Consider the following 19,872-nt stretch of genomic DNA (forward strand, 5'->3'; position numbering starts at 1 on the left):
AAATATAATCATTATATATCGGTACATACATGTAGCAAATATTGTTCTATTATATGCCTTTGTTAATAATTTTGGTATTATCAAGTTTAGGGTTGAAATTTGTTTAAAAACTCTATTAAATATTTAACTTTTACTGAATCAATTATAATCTAAAATCATCTTTAAACTGTATCTATATTGCATCATAACTTAACTTTCAAAATTTATATAAAAAATTATATAATGATTGACATTATTTTCATAAATTTTTAAATGTAAAACCTCGGAGAAATTCCAAATGACATTGAAAACTTATTGTTCAATAGATAGAAATTTGTGATAGCACAAAAATAAGTTCAAACGATGCAAAATATATGTGGCAGGAACACGTGGCAAAGTATCTTCGGAATCTTCAATAAATATAGGAAATCAATTTAATGCGACTGCGGGATTGGGTTGACTCGGGAAAGCTGGATGCGTTCGGGGACTGCCTTTGCCCGTGTGAGGGTACCTTAACTCCTTCGCTCAGCAGCCTTTTTCCACGCTTAATGCCGAACAATGCGCGGTCGGGGGCTAAACGCGTGCTTCGTCGTAATAAAAAAATATCGGACTGTGTGTTGCTCGGTAAAAACCAATAAAGGTCGGCTGGTTCGCGCAGCCGGCGGTTGCGGTGGAGGTTTCGGTGCTTGCGAGAGCGGTTGTCGATGTGCAGGTGTGTGTACGCGCGTATCCAAAAACTGGGGGCGAGTTCTTGCTAAAACAAACCTACGGCGGAGAAAGAGTGGTAGGAGCCTCCGGCGTTGCGACGCGGTGGCCGTGGTGGGCTATAGAGAAGTGGTAAAGAGGGAATTTGCAAGGGAAAACCCACCCCCCTTTAGGGCCCTCGCCGGGTGTCAGAGGGTCTTCGTCCGTCAGTTTATATCGGCCCAGAAACAGACTGGGCGCAGGACAAAATGCTTTTGATATTCGCAATCGGGAAGACATCTCGTGTGAAACACGTTATTATAATCCGTCATATAGAAACCGATGTATCAATTCGATACCTAAAAACCGAAAGATCAATGTGCGGAATAAAAGTAGAATTTTATATAAGTCGCTTATATTTTTATTGTAACAACATTATTGATTCGTATTTGCAGAGAGAGATATCTCTTGAATTTATAATATAAAATCTAAAATTATCTGATGCATGTGTCATTTTTGATTATACAAACATATCAAGAGTAATTATTTCAGTGACACAACACGATTAATATTTATTACATGACATTTTTAAATATTCATTTTTAAACCAAGAGTTATAAAAACATAAAATACTTATTAATTTAATCAAAATCTTCTGAGATTTTAATACAAAGAATACTTGTGTGTGTTGATCAGTTATTCAAAAGTGTAATCTTTAAAAAGATATATATTTATTATTTTTATCTCGACTTTGCGTTATTGATTTATCCGCGTTTTCTGCGAGATATTGACTGCGTAAAGCAAAGAAAGCTGCTTTTGCAGCTCTTATAAAATTCGTGAATCTGATTGATATATATATTCTTAATTTCAAGATTAAAAGTACACGTCAATAAAATTCATGATTTTTACAACAGTTGGAAAGTAGCTTTTTCTACTAAACGCAGTTATTGTTAGTCGATTGTGGACTCAAGGTGATCTGCATGCCACCAAATTAACGCGCACTATCGAAAGCCGACAGAGATGAAATTGTTGTCGGAATTTCCTCGGTCAAGAACCGATAACGGCCGGAAAATATTTAGAAAAACATGTACCGCCACCACGCAACCCTCCTGCCGAACGCCCTCCGTTATTTCTCCACCTCTGACTTTCTCCCCTACTCCTTTTTCTTCTCTTCCTCCTTCTCGGGCTTGTTGTAGTATAAAGGGGACGGGGAGAAAGAAAAAGAACGGAGATGGGCTGCTTTGCGATACGCGTCTGCCCGCGAATCCCCGAGCGCAGATTAAGTCCGCTCCCCTTAAATATTCATCCCTTCGGAAAACCTGATAAAAATAAGGAAAAGACTTGGTCGACCATTCCACCTCGTCCCCTGCCACCTTGCCAAGATATAGGTTCAAAGTACGGCAAGCCCGCAACATGTGGGCGATCTCATCTTCAACTTTAATATACTTTTGTTGTATCTTATTTAATAAGATACGAGATACTTAAAAATTTTGTTACTATATACTATATAATTTTTTTCTAAAGAATCAACTTTCAATGAAACGAAAGCTACATCACACATGATTAAAACATACATATATTTGAGATCTTATATATTAATTTTTAAGTTCTCTCAATTTGGTTTTTATTATTTGAAATCGATTAAAAGTCGTTCGTATTGATAACTTAATTATTATAAAAGTGACATTATTTTCGTTATTCCGTTGCTGCTTTCGAGATCTGACGTTTCAAAGAATTGGTATTATTTGGTCAATCAAAGGAGGTATACTGATGCGCCTTGACACGCAGGACAACATTGAGATTTAATGAGAATAAACAGCGACAAGACAGACCCTACGGTATTTAATGTCGACTTTTAACCGATCCTAAGCTTCTTAAACGCTCTCGAGATTCTTAAGTCGAACAAAGAGCCGACGCTTTTTTTCCTTTCGTTGAGGATCCTTAACGGAAGTCCTCGAGGGAGTCGCGAGATGCCCCTGATAATTGAATCAAACGATTTATTCTCCCGATTAAAAATGATAGACCGTCTAAGGAGGTTTCCGGTTACAAAGCTGCTTTGCTCCCTTCTGCTACTCGTCCGCTCTTGACTCGCGAGTGGAAAAAAAAGTGTCGGCACAAGCGGGCGGTTCTCACTGAGAGTGATGTCGAGGGCGGAGGATGAAACGCGATATCGAGGATGCTCCAGCTCTCGAAGAGATTGCGATTGTTTGCATTAGCCTGTTATCTATAAAGCACATAGTTATCTATAAAGTTTCCAACTTTATTAATCTCTATTTTGTCATTCGGTTGATTATATAATTCAGTAGTTAAGAAAAAACTTAATGTAAACAATCTGTCATTACATATTTTACGATCTATTTCATATTCTCCGAAATAATTTCTTTCGTATTTGGTGCATCGGTTCCGGTATATTTAATGTCGATAAGATTTGACTTTCAGAATAATTGAACTCAAATGGACAGAAACAATATTATTGCACGACTGCGGACTCATACATAGTTATATACCGTGTCGAATGAATATGCACGTCGATCGTCGAAATCTCGCTCTCGCGTCCTGCTCTCGAAGCGAACGCTTGACAACCTTCGAGATTGGTCTGAGACGCGGTAAACTCTCGGCATGTTTCACGATGGGGAATTGGAAATTCGCATGCACGCGTCCGTCGGACCGATTTTCGCGCCGAAGAAAAAAGAAAAACGAAAGAGGAGAAGCAACGTGCGAATGTCAGAAAGAGACAGGCGGAAAACGATCAACCGTACCGACAAACGGTTGGTAGATTGATTTTGCCGGGTGCGCACCCTCCCGCGCCCCTTCGATACGACGATTGAGAGGGATGCGTTCGATCCCATCTTGGGTTATTAATAATATCTAGAGGTTAGTATTTCCGAGAGGAGACCGAGTCGAGAGTATTGCGACGGGGGTGGCGCGAGGAAAGTAAGAGTCTGGGGGCTAAGAGGAAATGGGAGATCTCTTCATTTCTGTATCACGCGAACGAACGAACCGACCCAGCGCGCCGCACGGAGCGTCGAGGCCACAGATGGAAATACCCGATTTATATGCAAATTCCATATTTGTCGCCGCGAGAGACGTCGGTCGTCGTGCCGCGTCGCGTCAACCGCGTCCGTTCTTTTCCGAAAGAAACCGAGAAGGTGTAAGTCTTATACAAATGGGTACTCGTGTGGACGAAGTGTAATTAGTTTGAATGAGATATACATATTTCAAGAGAAATTATTATCTCTATATTTATCATATATTGTGAGAAGAAATTATATTTTGCATACACTTCTCCTGACGGCTTCTATATTTACATTTAATTAATTCTAAAAAGATATAAACATTATTATTCTTTTTACTATAATATGTAAATATTATTTTTATTTATTATTTCCATTATTCTTGTTATAGTCATTGTATCATTCTTTGTGGCATAAAATGTATATTTTATGCACTACATAATAAATAATAAATAATTTAAAATTATATTTTAATAGGACCTGTTTTTAAATATATAAATTTATTTATATTTCTAATTATTAAAAAAAGAAATATCTTATTACGGTTAGACAATGTTCTATCTACGAAGCCTCTTGATTAGTAATAGCGACTGTCGTTTATAAAATCTCGTTAATGTCAGAATATGGATTTCCTTTTAAGGATGCAGGGGGCAGCAAATTATCGAGCGGCTTTTCTTCCACCCTCATGGGCCCGCGATATCGTTAATAAACTCAACGTCCCCAGGTCTTTTCTGTCTAATCACCTCGCGTCTTTTTTCCTTCAACCTCTCCCTTCTTATTTTCTTCTCTTTTTTTACTCTCTTTCATTCTCTTTCTCTCTCTCTCTCTCTCTCTCTCTCTCTCTCTCTCTCTCTCTCTCTCTCTCTCTCTACAATATCTGAGCAACACCTACATATTTGATGTGCCATGTAAACGGCCAACCTTTACTAAATAAATTCAGCACTCATGTATTATTAATGCACATGTGTTAGATTAAAAATCAGCAGCTTGTTACTCGATTTACGAATAAACGGCGAGAAGATTATAAAAGGATTTGCATGAAACAATTCCTTACAAGTCAAAATTTCTTCTGTGAGAAAATCAAAACCACGATAGGTTTCTTCACGCAATCTCGCCAAGACAGATCTTAACGAAATTTGTTTGCAATGTTATTGCTCTCACGATACAGTTCGGCACGCGGTTTCTTTGAAGTACGAGATTTGCGCGAGAGAGCGTGAAAACGCAAGGAAAAAGCACGCCGTCATTTGAATTTTTCGGGAGCAGAATTAAAATTCTTCTGCGTCGATGAGCCTGGAAAGGGATGAGAGCGGAAGCGCGCGCACGGCTGTGTTCTTGAGAGGAAACCGCGAAAAGAATTTTCCCGAGATAAGCGACGCGCCGAGAAGGGAGTGGGAAAGCACCGTCGGGACATTCCGGGAAAAATGATTATACGAAGTTGGAAAAACTTTGGTACATTGGGAGGAAGGGAATGGAAAAAGAGAGAGAGAGAGAGAGAGAAAGAGAAAGAGAAAGAGAGAAAGACGGAGGGTGTAGCGGAGACGAAGCAGCAGTTTCTTGCGATGTCACCGTTGCGTGCTCATTTATCGTGGAACCGTTTCCGCGGCAAACTGTTTCTACAACATCAAATTGTTGGATTTGCGTCAAAGTCTTGGATCTGCCTTACATCTGAGTCATAGAATAATTTTGGTTGTTGTACTTGTTACCAAGCTTTGATAAATATATCCTGCATGTGTTTAAGAAATTCTAAAAGTTTCACAACTAACTCTTGCTTGTGCTTCATCAGTGCTTTGATCATTTCTGAACATTTTACAAAATGACGAAATAAGCAAAATATAAAATCTACGTATAATCAATATAAATAAAAAGTAAATATATGAAATCTATATAAATTTATAATTACTAAATTTAATGAGATTATGCGCAAAATCGACAATTCAAAAAGAATTATTAATTACATTATACTAAAATAGTATATTTATACAATCTTCTTTAAAGATAAACCAATATAATTTTGATATAGGTGTAATGTGTGATATATATTATTGACAAATAAATAAAGAAATTATAAATATCCTTATATATGACAATCTAATACCACTCAATTTCTGTTACAAGAAAGTTTTAACAAATATGACTACGAATGTTTCAAAGAGAGATGAATGTCTTACCTTCTTCTCTGCCATTTTCGGAGAAAAGACTAATCTTCCAGAATTTTTCACGCGAAGTTATCGCGAGTCTTCCAGCGTCAACGAATTGTCAGACGTTCGCGTATATTCCCAGGGGATTATTTAACGAGATCCGTTAAGCCGTGATTACATCTGTTCTCGAATCTCATCCGTGGAAAACTGGAGGGCGGAGGGTTCTCAATTGCCTTATTTATATTTGTCCCAATCACACCGTCGCGTCGTCTTTTTCGTTCAGCCTTCTCGCGAATGTCCCCGTCGTCGTAGACGTCGCGGAAGGGTAAGACAGAACGACGTGATAAATTACCACGTGTCAAAGCCTCGGCGTGCATTCATTTGCACGGCGTTAGCACTGTCATTGGCACCATTCCTCATTCGCGCGCTTGTAACGAGCGACGCGCTTCCTCGAGACGTCGCAAAGTCGCGAGATAATTTTGGATAAGTTTGCTCACGGAGAAGTTTGTCACATTAATACGGTTTCTCTATAAGTATTTACTTTTTGAAATGGTAATCGATGATCATTAATTTTGAAACTGCAATCTATTTTCGCTTACAAAATTTTACATTAATAAAGTCGCTTTGTCTATATTTTTAAGAAACTATAATAAATTTTATTATTTTATTTTTAATTGAAAGAATTCTTTTAAAAACGTTAGATTTAAAAAAGGTTTGCATAATTGTAAGTAAGATTGATAGAAGAGGGAAGAGAGAATTAATGCGTCTAATATGAAACGAAAATTTTGCGCATCGATTGTGTCATTTGCGACAGTGAGACGAACGTCAGGTTCGTGTGCTCGTTCCCTTTTCAACTTCGCCGAACAATTCTCGTCCCAGACGATAGGACGCAAAAGGTGGAGTATTTAGAGATCGAGGTATACCGGACAACTCCCTTGATGCCGGACGGTGGTCTCGTCGGAGATAATAGGAGCTCGAAAGTTTTCGAGTTTGCAACTTTCTCTTCTCCCACGCAATCTCGCCGGTTTTTTTTTCTCTCTTCAGCCCCGCCGACGTCGAATAAAATTCGTGAGGGTTATTTCCCTCTATTCGCACGATTTTCCTTCTTCTCTTTCCTCTCTTTCGTATTACCGATCTCTTTCTCTCTCTCTCTCTCTCTCTCTCTCTCTCTCTCTTTCCCTTTTTTTCGCGCGCGTCTGTCAGCTTTTTTACATCTGTATTACATACTGTGTGCTCTTGTAAGTATAAGATATACGGTTGTAGATACTGCGAGATTTGTGGTCGCTGTGGCGCGCGGCCGAAGGCAGGCCGCTTTCAGGTGGAGATTGCGTTTTGACGTCTGATAGATTCATGGTTATTGGAATCAGAGTGGTACTATTACGGTGCGAGAAGTGGGACGAGGCGACTCTAGTCGCTCCGAGCAAAGTCACGTAAATCAACCGGTGCTACTAGGATACTGTTTGGGGAGTCTCACGACACATGGGACTCCTTTTTTTCGTTTCGATACATACCTATCTAAATTTCTAAATCTCAGAGTTGGACTTTATCATTATCATTTTATAGATTAAACTAACGAAGCTTCTTGAATCTAATACATATATTGTCTATACATGTACTCTCGAGACTTAATATGTAATTTTTTTCAGAAGAAAAATTATATATTAAATAACTTAAACTTAAATAAATTAAACATTACACATATATTAACTAGCGCATTTTTATATTCATAACATATTATAATAAAAATATTTGCTGAGTGAAATAATAACATAGAGACAACTATCAACTGAGTATATAGGAAAAATAATTGTGTTTCTGTATCGTCATGTAAACGTTAAAACTTTATTCCGCGGAAAAGTCGCTTGTGAACGGAAAAGGGTGGGGTGAGGCTATGCTTTGACATTGACGAAGTAGATCCGTAGACGGTGTGGGAAACGTCGCTAATGTCGTAACCGAGTGTCATCGTGCACCCTCCTGGAGCATCGGAACTCTGCAAGGAGCGAATGGGGGGAGGGTGACTGGGACGTCGAAAGGGGATGCTGGGAGATATATCGTCGCTCGGGACAACCGAGGAAGAACAGGAGGTTGATGGCTCGAGGACGGGCTGGTTATCTTTTGCCTGTAGGTGCAACGATGTAGCTAGTGCCATAGAGAAGACGAGCTTTAGCGTCTACAAGAAAGACTGGCGTCTATCTTTAACGACAACGCCTTAGACAAGAACTGTCAGCTACCGGTATTCTTTTCAGCAAACAAAACTTTATATAGTCAATCACGAAAAGAAAAATAAATTGTTTCATTCTGCAGGTTTTTTGCAAGAGTACGATGAAATAATTATAAAATATAAAAAAAATAGCTCGTTTCTTTATTTTCAAATTTGTCAAATTAATAATTGAATGGTTTACTTAATTCATTATTAAATGACTCGATCATAGATTAGATAACAAATATATATATATATATACATATATAATGATAAATAAATTTTGTGGTTTAATTTTTCAAGGAAAATGTTTCTACGTTTCTCAGAAACTAAGACAATTTTCCAAGTATTATTCTTCGATTCCTAGTGTCCCAAAGGGTGGTCGGACGGTTAACTGGGTCGGGGAGTCCCCGGACTATATTCCCTGCAAACACAAAACCAATCGCGACACCTTCGATGACCGAACGAACGACTCGGTGGCAATAACGGGCGGTGGCTGTTGTGGGCGAGGGGGTTAAGGGCCGCGAGGCGGACGACGGTTCCAGGATGAAACGGTCCAGGAATCGAGGGGACAGTTGTTGCGGAGTACGACCATCGTCCGAGCCTCGCCGGGACATCTTTCCTTTTATTGGCCATAAAAGCAATAATGCAACGCCATACGATACGCATGCCGATGCTGAAGTACGACAAAACGATACAAATGCCTGGATTCCTAGTCCCTCCCTTCGTAACTTTAACTCTCTATCCCTCTTCGATATGATTGTTAGGTTTCAAGCACGGAAAATCGATCATCGTTCCTTACAAATCTTTGTTTATATTTAATAGTATAAAAATTTTTCATACAATTACTATAAGAATTTATATCTACGATATTTATAAATATATAAAAAACAATCTTATTTTTCTCAATGTTACAGTAAACATTATTATTTACAAACGCGCATTACGGAAATGCAATTCTATCGTAGAAACCTTCTTTTTAATTTCGTCAAGAAGAGGGAATTAAAGCAACGACGGATGAAACGATAATCGTCCGAGACTCGTTCTCTCGACTCTACGGTCTGCGAAGCTCATTTCGCGCTGTTTAAAAATCTCATGAAGACGAAACAAAGGACGAGGCGCGAGGCGTTTGGCATTAAACGGCTCTCGAAGGACGCGACGGGGAACGAAGAGGAAGGCGCAAACCCAAACGAGGAAGAGCGTCGTGATGACGTCTCAATTCCCCCGGAGTCAGCCTTTAAAAAAACCGAGGGAAAGATTCTTATCAGAACGTTTTTCGCCTCGACCGGCCTAATTTACTTATGCTTCTCCCTTCGGGGCCTATTTACAAGTGCAAAATTGCCTACGTCCCTCTTTCTCTCGACCGATCTTGGAAACTCGTTCCTTAGTTGTTCGTAGGCACACATATTTCTTCCCATATACGTGTAATACGCTGGTCGTTAATAATAACTAGTTTGCTTCTGTTAAGGAAAAATGCTGCGATAAAGAAGAAAACCGACTTTGCTTACAAAAAACATTATTACATTCTTTGTATACGTACATTTCATTTGTATGAAGGTTTATTCATGACTACTTTGAAGTTGATCTTTCCTTTTGGAAACTAAAATTAAGATATAATTATATAATATAGAAAATTAAAATTTAATACAATAAGGTATACTTAGAGTAAACTTTTTAAACTAGCTATTTAAATTCTATGTTTTTTTTCAATTTTTTTTACAGAGCTCTATGCAGTTTAACAATTTTCTTATTTTTAACTTTTAAAATAAGAGAAAAATGTATAATTTTTTGAACATTTGCAATATTAATAATTTGTAATTTGCTGCAGGAATATTTAATGAAGAAAAGAACAATTATTACTAGAAGAAAAAATTATTTACTCAAATTTAACAACAACAACATGCGTATTAACACACAGCCGATAAACGGCGTGCAAAAGGGTCTTAAGCTTTCTCCTTGCTCGCGTCTCAATGTCCAGTGGGACGCTGAGAAGCAAAACGACACCTTGAGCCGAGATTACAACGTCCGAATCCTCTTTTCTGGCCCTTCTGAGAGCGGTATCCCCCGTGTCTTTACATCTGTTTTTGCGCGACATGCCTCTTCGTAAGACTAGTCGTCTTCTTACGTCACCTTCTTCCTCTGATTCTGGCCCCTTTTCGTGCTATATGTTTCCCACACACATACAAAACACTTCATATATATGCGTATGCAAAATTCAACGTATACACGAGCGTTATATCTACATTCTTCGAGGGCGCAGCGAATACATTTCAAGCGGGAATACGATTATCTACATATCGAGGGAAGATTCTTGTTGCACTCGTGGATTTATTAGCGGAAATTAGAGCCGTTATGGTGAATTCTTACGAAACTTAGAGAAACGGAAAAGATTGGGCAACAAAGACGCCGTCCATAAAAACAAATCGCGTCTAGATGGTTGCGACGTCGCGCAAGGGAGACTATTTTTTTTTTGTTTCAGCCTGCATATTCAATAACAATATTTGAGAGAAAAAAATGATTGTTTCATGCATCTTAGATTGTTTTTCGGTTTTCTATCGAAATCTTATTATTGAAGTTTCAGGCAAGATTAATTTCCTTTATTATTTATCATATTTATTTTCTTTCATTAGTCTCTTAAATTTAGATGCAACTTCAAATTTTTTAATTAAATATTTTGTATTTTTATTTGTGGCACTTTGTGCAAGAATTATTACATTGTCTGATTTTCTTCTTATTTGTAAGGATGTCTAAAATTATCAACAATTGTGAAAACATTAGGGGAGATTTTTCATCAGCTATCGTTGAATATCATGCTTTCATATTCGACGATAAAATTATAGTAATAATCGAGATCGAGAGCTGCTTGGTGATGCGTGAAACGACGCGACTTTGTCCTCGAAACTGCGACACTGTATAATTTTGCTCGCGCAAGAACGATATGCGCCGTAAAAATGGAGCTTTTACGAGCGATTATCGCAGAATCTTTAAAGAAGCATCTCTGAAAACGAGCGTGAGGACATTGCTAAAGAAGTTGAGATTTGCCGGCGACGAACACGTCACATGCATGTAAAGGGAATCGCATCATCACCATAAACCGACTATCCATCTCTCTGGCAGAAGGGAAAAGAATGCCAAAGCTGTTAAGGATTTTCAACCTTGACATTAAATTACCCGACATTCTATTCGATCGCACTCATTTTTCTATCGTTTTCTCGTTTCATTACGACTTTCTGCTTATTTAGTCGCTTTAAAATAATGTTTCGTTGATGATTTTCGTCGTCGTTGATACATTTATAATACACATCTATTATTATACATATATTACTTCAGAAATAGCGAGTCGATAATATAAAATGAAATTATTGAGCGATGTATAAATATCTATAATTATTCTGCGTACTTGTACTAAGTAGGCAGTTTAGAAAATGGGTTAGACCCATGTGGATGTTAAGATAAAACAATTATCTTTACGATAACGCAGTCTCAGTGTGTAATGTCTTCACATATTCCAGCCGGACGAATATTTCATTCTAACGTTCTCACCCTTTTCGGGCTTCCCCTTCGCGAGAAATCGCAACTTTCAACCTCTGGAGTACGGATTCTTCGCCACCTTTGTTCACTCGAATTTTTCACACGCTCTCTTTTTCTTTCTTTGTCTCATATTTTCTATCCTTCCGTTCCTGTTTCCCTCGCGCTCCTTATCCTTTCTTTTCAGAAGCAGGACTAAGACTTTTTTTCACTTTCCACACATGTTTCATGGGTATCAGCCGACTCAGTAGGAAGATTTGCAAGTTAAATGGCATAAGCGAGAAGGCTGAACTGTCATTTTTTAACTCTCTGTCTGTTTTCTTGGTCCGCTTGACAGAAGAAATGTATTGTCATCTCAACTATCGAAATTTCTTTTAATATCCTATGTATAAAAGTGAATGTTGAAATCTTTATACTTTTGAGAAATTTAAAAAACGTTAATTTCCTTTATTACATTATTTCTAACTTATTAAGCTCACTATGTAGGTGAAAATGATAATATATTAATTTATCTAATTATGCGAACATACCCGTTTGCGCGAATGCTAAAGGCTTAAGCGATTTGTGTCACACGCAGCGAATAGAACCTGCTTGCGAATAACATTCACCGCAAGAAAATAGATATCAATAATGGTCCCCTCGTGACGCGCGTGCTTGCTAATTTATTTCCCTATGAATATCCGAAAAGGCACCCTTTCCTTCCATACACCCAAAGACTACCGGAGCCGTTGTCTTCTGACTCGGGTGGGCGTTGTATGACCGGGACATTAAGACATTGTTCGCATGATTTACACGCCGATTTGCATTCACGTGTCGGCTATATATCAGGCGAATGCTATGCGTGAACTTGCGCGCTTGCCCGCTCGCACCTTTGCCACTCACTAAACTCTATTCTGAATTCATTACTTTGAGGAGACATCGCGTCTAGAGCTTCAGGATTCATAATCGTGAAATGAGATTTTGAGAATCTTGCTCTGTGTCGAACATAACAAAAAGGAAATGTTTTATAAAATAGTTTTTAACGCATAATTGATTTCTAAAATTTTACCTTCTAATTTTTCTTATTTTTTCCTATTCTAAAAATTCTTTTATTTTCTCTCTCTCTCTCTCTCTCTTTTTTTAATTTTATTTTGCAGATATTTAAATTACTTTTTTAAATATTTCTGAATTTTAAAGATTTGGTAAAAAAGCAATGTGATTTCGATCGACGTTTAATTAACACTAATATTATAAGAAAAAATTATCTTCAAATTTCTCAGAAGAACAAATTTTTTTGTATGGGCTAGACACACTTATAACATCCTCCATATAGTGTGTATGACATGCTACTAAAATTAATTATGGTAGGAAAAGGTACGATATTTCACAACTATTCTTTGTGGTATCGCTTACGTCCGCAACACTCTAACGAAATCCTAAACTTATGGAAGAATGTAATTTAACAAGCAACAGAATGGCGAGAGAGAAATGCAATGACCTGAAGAATATTAGCGCAGGCTTCAAGAGACGTAACCCCTAAACCTGTTCTTCTCGCGCGACGTCTAATTCGTATACGTGCCTCGTCTACAACATACACACATACATACATCGCAAATTCATATATACGCGTACATCTTGCGAGGGTGGCTGGGTGCTCACGTGCGAACGAAGCATCCTTCGTCAGGAGCTGAACAGCCACTGATGAACTTGAGTCATCGATCATCCAATTAGCCAGGCGATCAATCATCCCGCTGCCATTTGCCCCAAGCCTACCTACGGCCCTCGAACGGGTTACCGCTTGCTTACAAGCATGGTCCAGCAGCATCCTTCCGGCGTGGCCCGGCGGCGCGTTTTACCCGCTGGACGCGCCGGGTTTGTGTAATCAACCCTTTTCAACGCGCTCACCTTCGACGTAACATTAACTGCTCCGCCTCCTCTGCTTCGTCGCGACGCGATTTTTTTGTCTCACCTCGAGGTTCTTGGCGATCAATATTTTCAGTGACATCACGACAAACAGTAATTATGTATCCTAAGATGAGCCATGCTTGACTTTGTATAATTGTTAACCCGAGTGACAACTTTATTGTAAAAATAATAATCTTTAAATATTAAAAATTAGAATTTTTCTAATAAATTATATTTAATAAATTAAATTTAATTGCAACGTCTTGCGTGTTGTATGTGAACAAAATTAACTTGTATTAATTAAAATTTTATCTTTAATTTTCTCTTGTGTTAGAAACATGGTAAATAAAATTCAATAAAAATAAAATGGATATTCTGAATTTTATATACAGATAATCACAGCTAAGTGATAAAATAATATATTATTTGCATCTAATTAATTGACGCAATATTCTGCGTATGAAAAATTATACGTATCCCGAATATATCTCCGAAGGAATGCTACCGTAGGCGATCGACGAAATACATTAACGACTCAAGCTACACGAGAGTGAACACATTGGAATCGGTGTCTTCGTTTTCGTCTGGCGGCGATATTCCTCCTCCCTCATCCCTTCTCCTTCCAACATCGTGCTCGTTACCGTGTTAGCACGGTAACGCACTTCGCGTAAACTAGGGATGCTTTTGCTTCTTCGTTGATCGGAGGGGAATGAAGACGCGTCGATATACAGGCCGATATATCGGATAATAATGCGCGCGATATGACGCGTGAGTTGTTAATTCGCGCGTCGCGTCCGATGCACATGACGCGAACTCGCGAATCTTCCGCCCTACGCCCTTCATCCCTCACGTTTCCGCGCTTTCGTTTCTCTCGTTCGTCTCTCCGATGTTTCCGCGCGACTTGCCGCCAATAGCTCGATCCCTCCCTTACGTTTTTCCACGGAACAAAAAAATTTCCCGCTAAATCGACCGCACTTGACCCGAGATATTGCTCGCAGTTGCCTTGATGCGATTAAAATCGCGTTATACTTTGGAGAGGTCTCAAGATGCAACGTTAGATGTTTTTAACGTAACGTATTGTTTAAGGTTGAAATTTTTTTTTATTGGAAAGTTCAATTTTTAATAAATCTATTCTTTTTTTATTGACAAGAACATTTTTAATAAATAATGAGTAATGAAAGGATTGCGAGATATTATATAAGATGATTCTTAAATAAATACAAAAAATTTAAGATGGTATTTCTTACTTTATTTTATGAAGAAAATATCTTATAATCTAAAGTAAGTCTTTGTATCCTGAAGTGCTTTGTTTTTAAAATCTAAAGTGACAAATTTGAGAAAAAAAAAAAAAAAATTTCAAAATCTAAGAAATTTTATTCAAAATTGGTGCGTACATACATATATGTATAATATTAAGAATTAGAATAATATTAAGAGAGAAATTAGTATCAGTAAAACATTGAAATTTTCATGTTTTTCTTAAATTTGCCATCCTGTATTTTAGAAACAAATCATTTGAGGACGCTTATTCATAGAACATTTTCTTCCTAAAATAAGGAACATCCTCATTTTTGTACTTAGCAATCACCCTGTATATTTAAGGGTTTAATGAGAAAATGACGATGTTACGTATGCAATGATATTCTGAAGATCGTAAGATGCAAATTGTTGGTCTTGAGGATAGATAACGGGATGAACCGGCCTCAAAAATCGGACGACGAGCCTCACACTCTCCGTATAGCCGCGCCATGTTTAATTTATGCTGATAGATCTTTACATTCCAAATTGGCTTTTAAGCTCCATTTATTTAAAGGCACATCGAGCTCGTAGGTAGCTACTCGCTTATTGGCTGCGTCTACCTGCGAACAGCCGCGCCGGCGCGCTCTCTCTTCTTCTCGATTTATATCTATTTCCATAATTTCCTCTTAGCTGATAATTCACCACGGTCGACGCAACGTTTCCTCCCTCTCTTTCAGAATGCTCACCTCGATTGGCGTTGTTACGTAGATACAGCAACTAGTACAACCTCCCATCGCGACTGCCTGTTTCTTCGTCCTGCTTTACAGATTGTAATATTGGCAGCACAACATTCTATTTAACATAATAATAGTCGCATTTTTATATTTGTTTTATTAATTAAAATATATTAATCAGAATTTGCAGAAGAGAGTAAAAAGATATATTTTTTTATAATGAATGAAAGTAGATTAATAATATAAAATTGGCTAATGTGAATTAATAGATTAATATATTTTAATTACAAAATGAAATAAATACATTATTATTAAGCGAAAAGAATCAATGAGTTACACACTCGAATATTATGAATAGCGATGGTGATTACTGTAACAGAAGCATGAGGTACTAACTTTCAAAGACTAATTTCGCACGTGTTATGTATTTCTTTGGCGAGGAAAGATATCTCCCGTGGACTCTGTTCATCAAGATGGCTCGTCACGTGTATGCGTCTCGAGTACTTAAGTTCTTATGCTTGCGAAAATATTTCCCGAGAAGAACAGTATAGTAACCAGAGCCGCGTTTCTGGCTGGCTGCTACTACCTTGAGGTGCCGAGCGGAAGACGATGCTGGGCGGAAGCCAAGGGTGGCTCGAGACCACCCGTCGCGCGCTAAGCCGATAGGCCGTGAATCTATGGGGTGGGCGCGGGAACGAAAACCTAAGTGTCGGGCGGAAAACGTCTCTTTAATGCTCTTAGCGTCGTCACGCTACTACTTCTGCAAGTTCCCGCTTTCTGCGCGACTCCTCTTCCTGCGACGCCGAATAAATATACGTCGGCGTTCAAATTACAGCGAACGTCCGAGCGAGAAATTCCGGTGAAATTGCTTCCTATTCACCCTATAAGATTTTTGGAATCATAAAAATAATATATTATGTGGACGCGGGAAAGGAGGGACAGAAAAAAAACGTTGTTTGTATAAAACGTGCTGTAAAATGCTAAAGTATTCGCTGAAGTAGTTAAATTTCTAACATTTTTTTTACAGAAATAACGTATAATTTTTATAAAAATAATTGCATAAACTAGACAATAAAAAAATGGCAGTTGTTTAAATAAATTTTTGGTTAATTTTTATGTAAATGAAATATAGACTTCATATATAAATTAATATTAAAGGAAATATTCGTAATCCGTCTGAACCGTATTTAAAAGCTATCTTTTGCCGACTCAATCATTGCATTACTTCTCTTTTTTACCTCTCGTCTTTCATTAGAGTTATCTCTCACGAGTGTGTCCATCGCGGTAGCGCATTTACACGTTTTGAAAGGAGAGTTTATCGTCGCTTTCACACCGGCTTCGACGAGGAAATCCCTCGTCGACGGTGGTCCCTGTCACTGCGTGCCTGTGACAGCCGGCAATTAACAGCTCTGGACTCTCTTTCTCTCTCTATCGGCGTGCCCTCGCCAGGCGCTAACGCGGAGCGTTAGAGCGCCACGCTAGACGTTCGCTTAAATAATTGTCCCCCCGTTGGACGGTTAAAACACCGATTTGCTGCCGACATGTTTTCTCTTCCCTGTGCCATCGTTTTCTCTTCCTCCTTCGCTCTTTCGATTCGGCCGGGTTCTCGTCACCACCCGCGACGCCAGTCGATAACAGTCGTCAATTTGGCCGTCGTGTTTTCCGATTATTCCCGATTTATTCCAGACTCCCACGGGATGCTTTCTCGCCTCTACGGTTTATCTTGCGCGCCTCAAGAGTACCATCGACAGGATGGCGATAACCAATGTGCAGCCGTGCTCTCCATGTTGATCAGCTGTTCCATTCGTATCAATTTTCTTTCGCATTGGAAATTTTTTATCGATTCATCTCAATTACGGGAGAATTAGGTGGCTCGAGGACGTCTGTGTGACGATGGCGTTTAAAATGATTACCAGCCTAATTTAACTTCCTTGCTACCTCGCCAGAGAAGGATGGTATACTATTCCCGAAGGAGCGAAGAGAAGAATCATTGTTAGACAAATGGGGTGTTTTATCTGGCATTACGACTTTTTATTTGAGCTCCGATTACAGCGTATAGGGCTGCTTTTCACAGGGAATGAAACGATCTTGTTGGTGTGTCTTCAGATCAACGTCAGACAACATTTATGATGTCACAAGTTACGTGAGCAATCGTTATTTCTGAAAGTTTTTTTTTTTTTTTTTTTTTTTTTTTTGTCAAAGAATGACACAGTTCAAAATAGAGAAAATATCTCGATTAGTAAAAGCAAGTAGAATTTATTTTATCGTGATGAAAAAAACTCGTTTACAAAGAGTTGCGCGTTAAAACAATATTGAATAAAAGAAAATATATCATACATGAAGTGAACGTAAAACTTTTTTATAAACTTTTCTTCTGACTATGTATTTTTTTGTGTCTGCGTCGAAACTGTAAAATCTATATTTTATTATGCGATTATGAGAACTAGCTGCAACTTTTGACGACGATATTATTAAAGTTGCATCCGCGTATTCGTCGGATCGGAGGTAACTTTGAACGCGCTTGCGATGGTTCGGCGTCGTGATGGAGATATTACGTCGTGAGGCACGAAGCGAGGCGCAACGTTCTGATGACGGGGTGAAAAACGAATAAACGAACGAGCGTTGCTCCCCTTCTCCTCAACCTAACACGGTCATCCTAACTTCATTAACCGGCAGTACACTGTTTGTACGGTAATCGTACGCGAAGCGAGAGGAACGGACAGAGGGAAAAAGAAGGGTGGACTGCCGCTATACCACGTCTGGACCTCTTACGCGCTGTTTAACTTATCCATTTAAAATTCAAACACGCGAAACAATTAATTAGTAATTAACGCTGCTCGGAGCAAAGAGGATAGAGAGAAAGAGAGAGAGAGAGAGAGAGAAAGAGAGAAGGACAGGTAAAGAGAAAGACAGGTGGACGGCTCTGCAGGTGGGGTGTTCTTCTTAAAGGGTGGTCGTTCTACCACCCTCAAAAAGGAGGTATTGAATGGGTAGCAAGAGGCTTCCGCGCGAGTGCAAGAAACTTTAAAGTTCGAAACTTTAGTTTTGCTGTTAGCTTCTAATTAGCGGACAAACAGCCGGCTTCTGGCATCGCGTCTATTGGTAGCCTGCAGAAAAGAAATTGTAAACTAAATGGCTACTTACACGTTAATTTTTTATTTTGATTTTGTCCAGTAAAGTGCAAAATTAAAAATGAATATATCAAGAGTTTATTAATTTAAATGTATTGTTATTGAAAAATTATTAAAAATTTTAATGCAAGTAAAGAGTGTTTTCTATACTACAAACAACGCGAAAAGTTAATGCATTTTATAATACACAATGATTTTTTGTTTGAAGTTATTATCTGCACGAATAATGTTTGATTTTACAGTTTTTTATGTTTTTCTTTTTACATTATTACTGCTAATATCCTCGTTACTCTAATTATATTACTTGCTCCACGTACGGTATTTTGTAACGTTCCGTCTACCAGAGGAAATGTAATGTGATCGACTTTGGAATCGTGGGTTTCGCAACCTTCGTTCCTTTTCCCTCTTGCAGATTACCTGTCACTCTGCAGCCGGATTAACCGCTACTTGTGGCATTATGAAAACGTTGGCGTTACTGCTTGGGTTAGTAACGTTTACTCACGAAACGACAAACGCACTCATGCCGCAGGTTTTGCATGGACGGTAGCCTTGTATCGGCTTGAACGGTGACGGGTCGCGAGTTGGCAGGGGTGGGGGATTGCCTGGGGTGGCGAGTCAGGTCACCGTTGGTGCGAGGGTTTCAATATGCTTCGACGGTAGTTACAGTACCCTCTCCGGACTACCGCAGATCGGTCTAGGCGGTGAACGGGTGGATGGCGGGGGAGGGGAGGGGGGAGGGCGGTAGAGGAAGAGGAGGACTATCGTGCTGCGGTATCGGTCGCCTTGGTTATTTAGGAAACCATATCAAAGTTTGAGTTGGCTGCCTGCCGCTGCTGCGCACCCTCCTATCGGCGCCCCCGCCTCTGGACAATGAGGTCTCTTCCGGTCTCGTCGAGGTCGCCCTTGACGTTCGTTACAACGTTGAATAACGGTATCTGAAGCCACTGGAATGACGGTGGAGTGTATGAGAAAATGCGTTGTGCACGCTGTAGAAATTTGCCGCTCCTAGCGGATTGCTTTCGTGGATATCGAGAATATTGAGAATTTATAGAATATATAGTAATAATTTGTCTGTCAAAACTCTCTCTCTCTCTTTGCATAAATTAAATTACCATTTCTTAGAAAAATGTTTACATTATTGAACGGAATCAATTTGCAATATATTTTTCTATTTAATTGGTGAATCTTTTTATTTTACACATGATCTTTTTTTAAATATTTTTGTGCATTTTATTGTACATTTCTTTAATTTGACATGTAATTAAGAATCACTTTGTATAATATATTATAAATAACTTTTTATCGAACAAGAACATCAGCATAGAATGTTATCTTATTTCC

The 19,872-nt window shown here is 38.6% G+C and overlaps 1 protein-coding gene across 11 annotated transcripts in view; it reads left to right on the plus strand.

Moving 5' to 3' along the window:
• Positions 1-19,872, plus strand: part of LOC140668098 (uncharacterized) — a 288,817-nt gene that overhangs the window by 199,601 nt on the left and 69,344 nt on the right. The window lies entirely within an intron of this gene.

This window comes from Anoplolepis gracilipes, chromosome 7, assembly GCF_047496725.1.
Source record: "Anoplolepis gracilipes chromosome 7, ASM4749672v1, whole genome shotgun sequence".
NCBI lineage: Eukaryota > Metazoa > Arthropoda > Insecta > Hymenoptera > Formicidae > Anoplolepis > Anoplolepis gracilipes.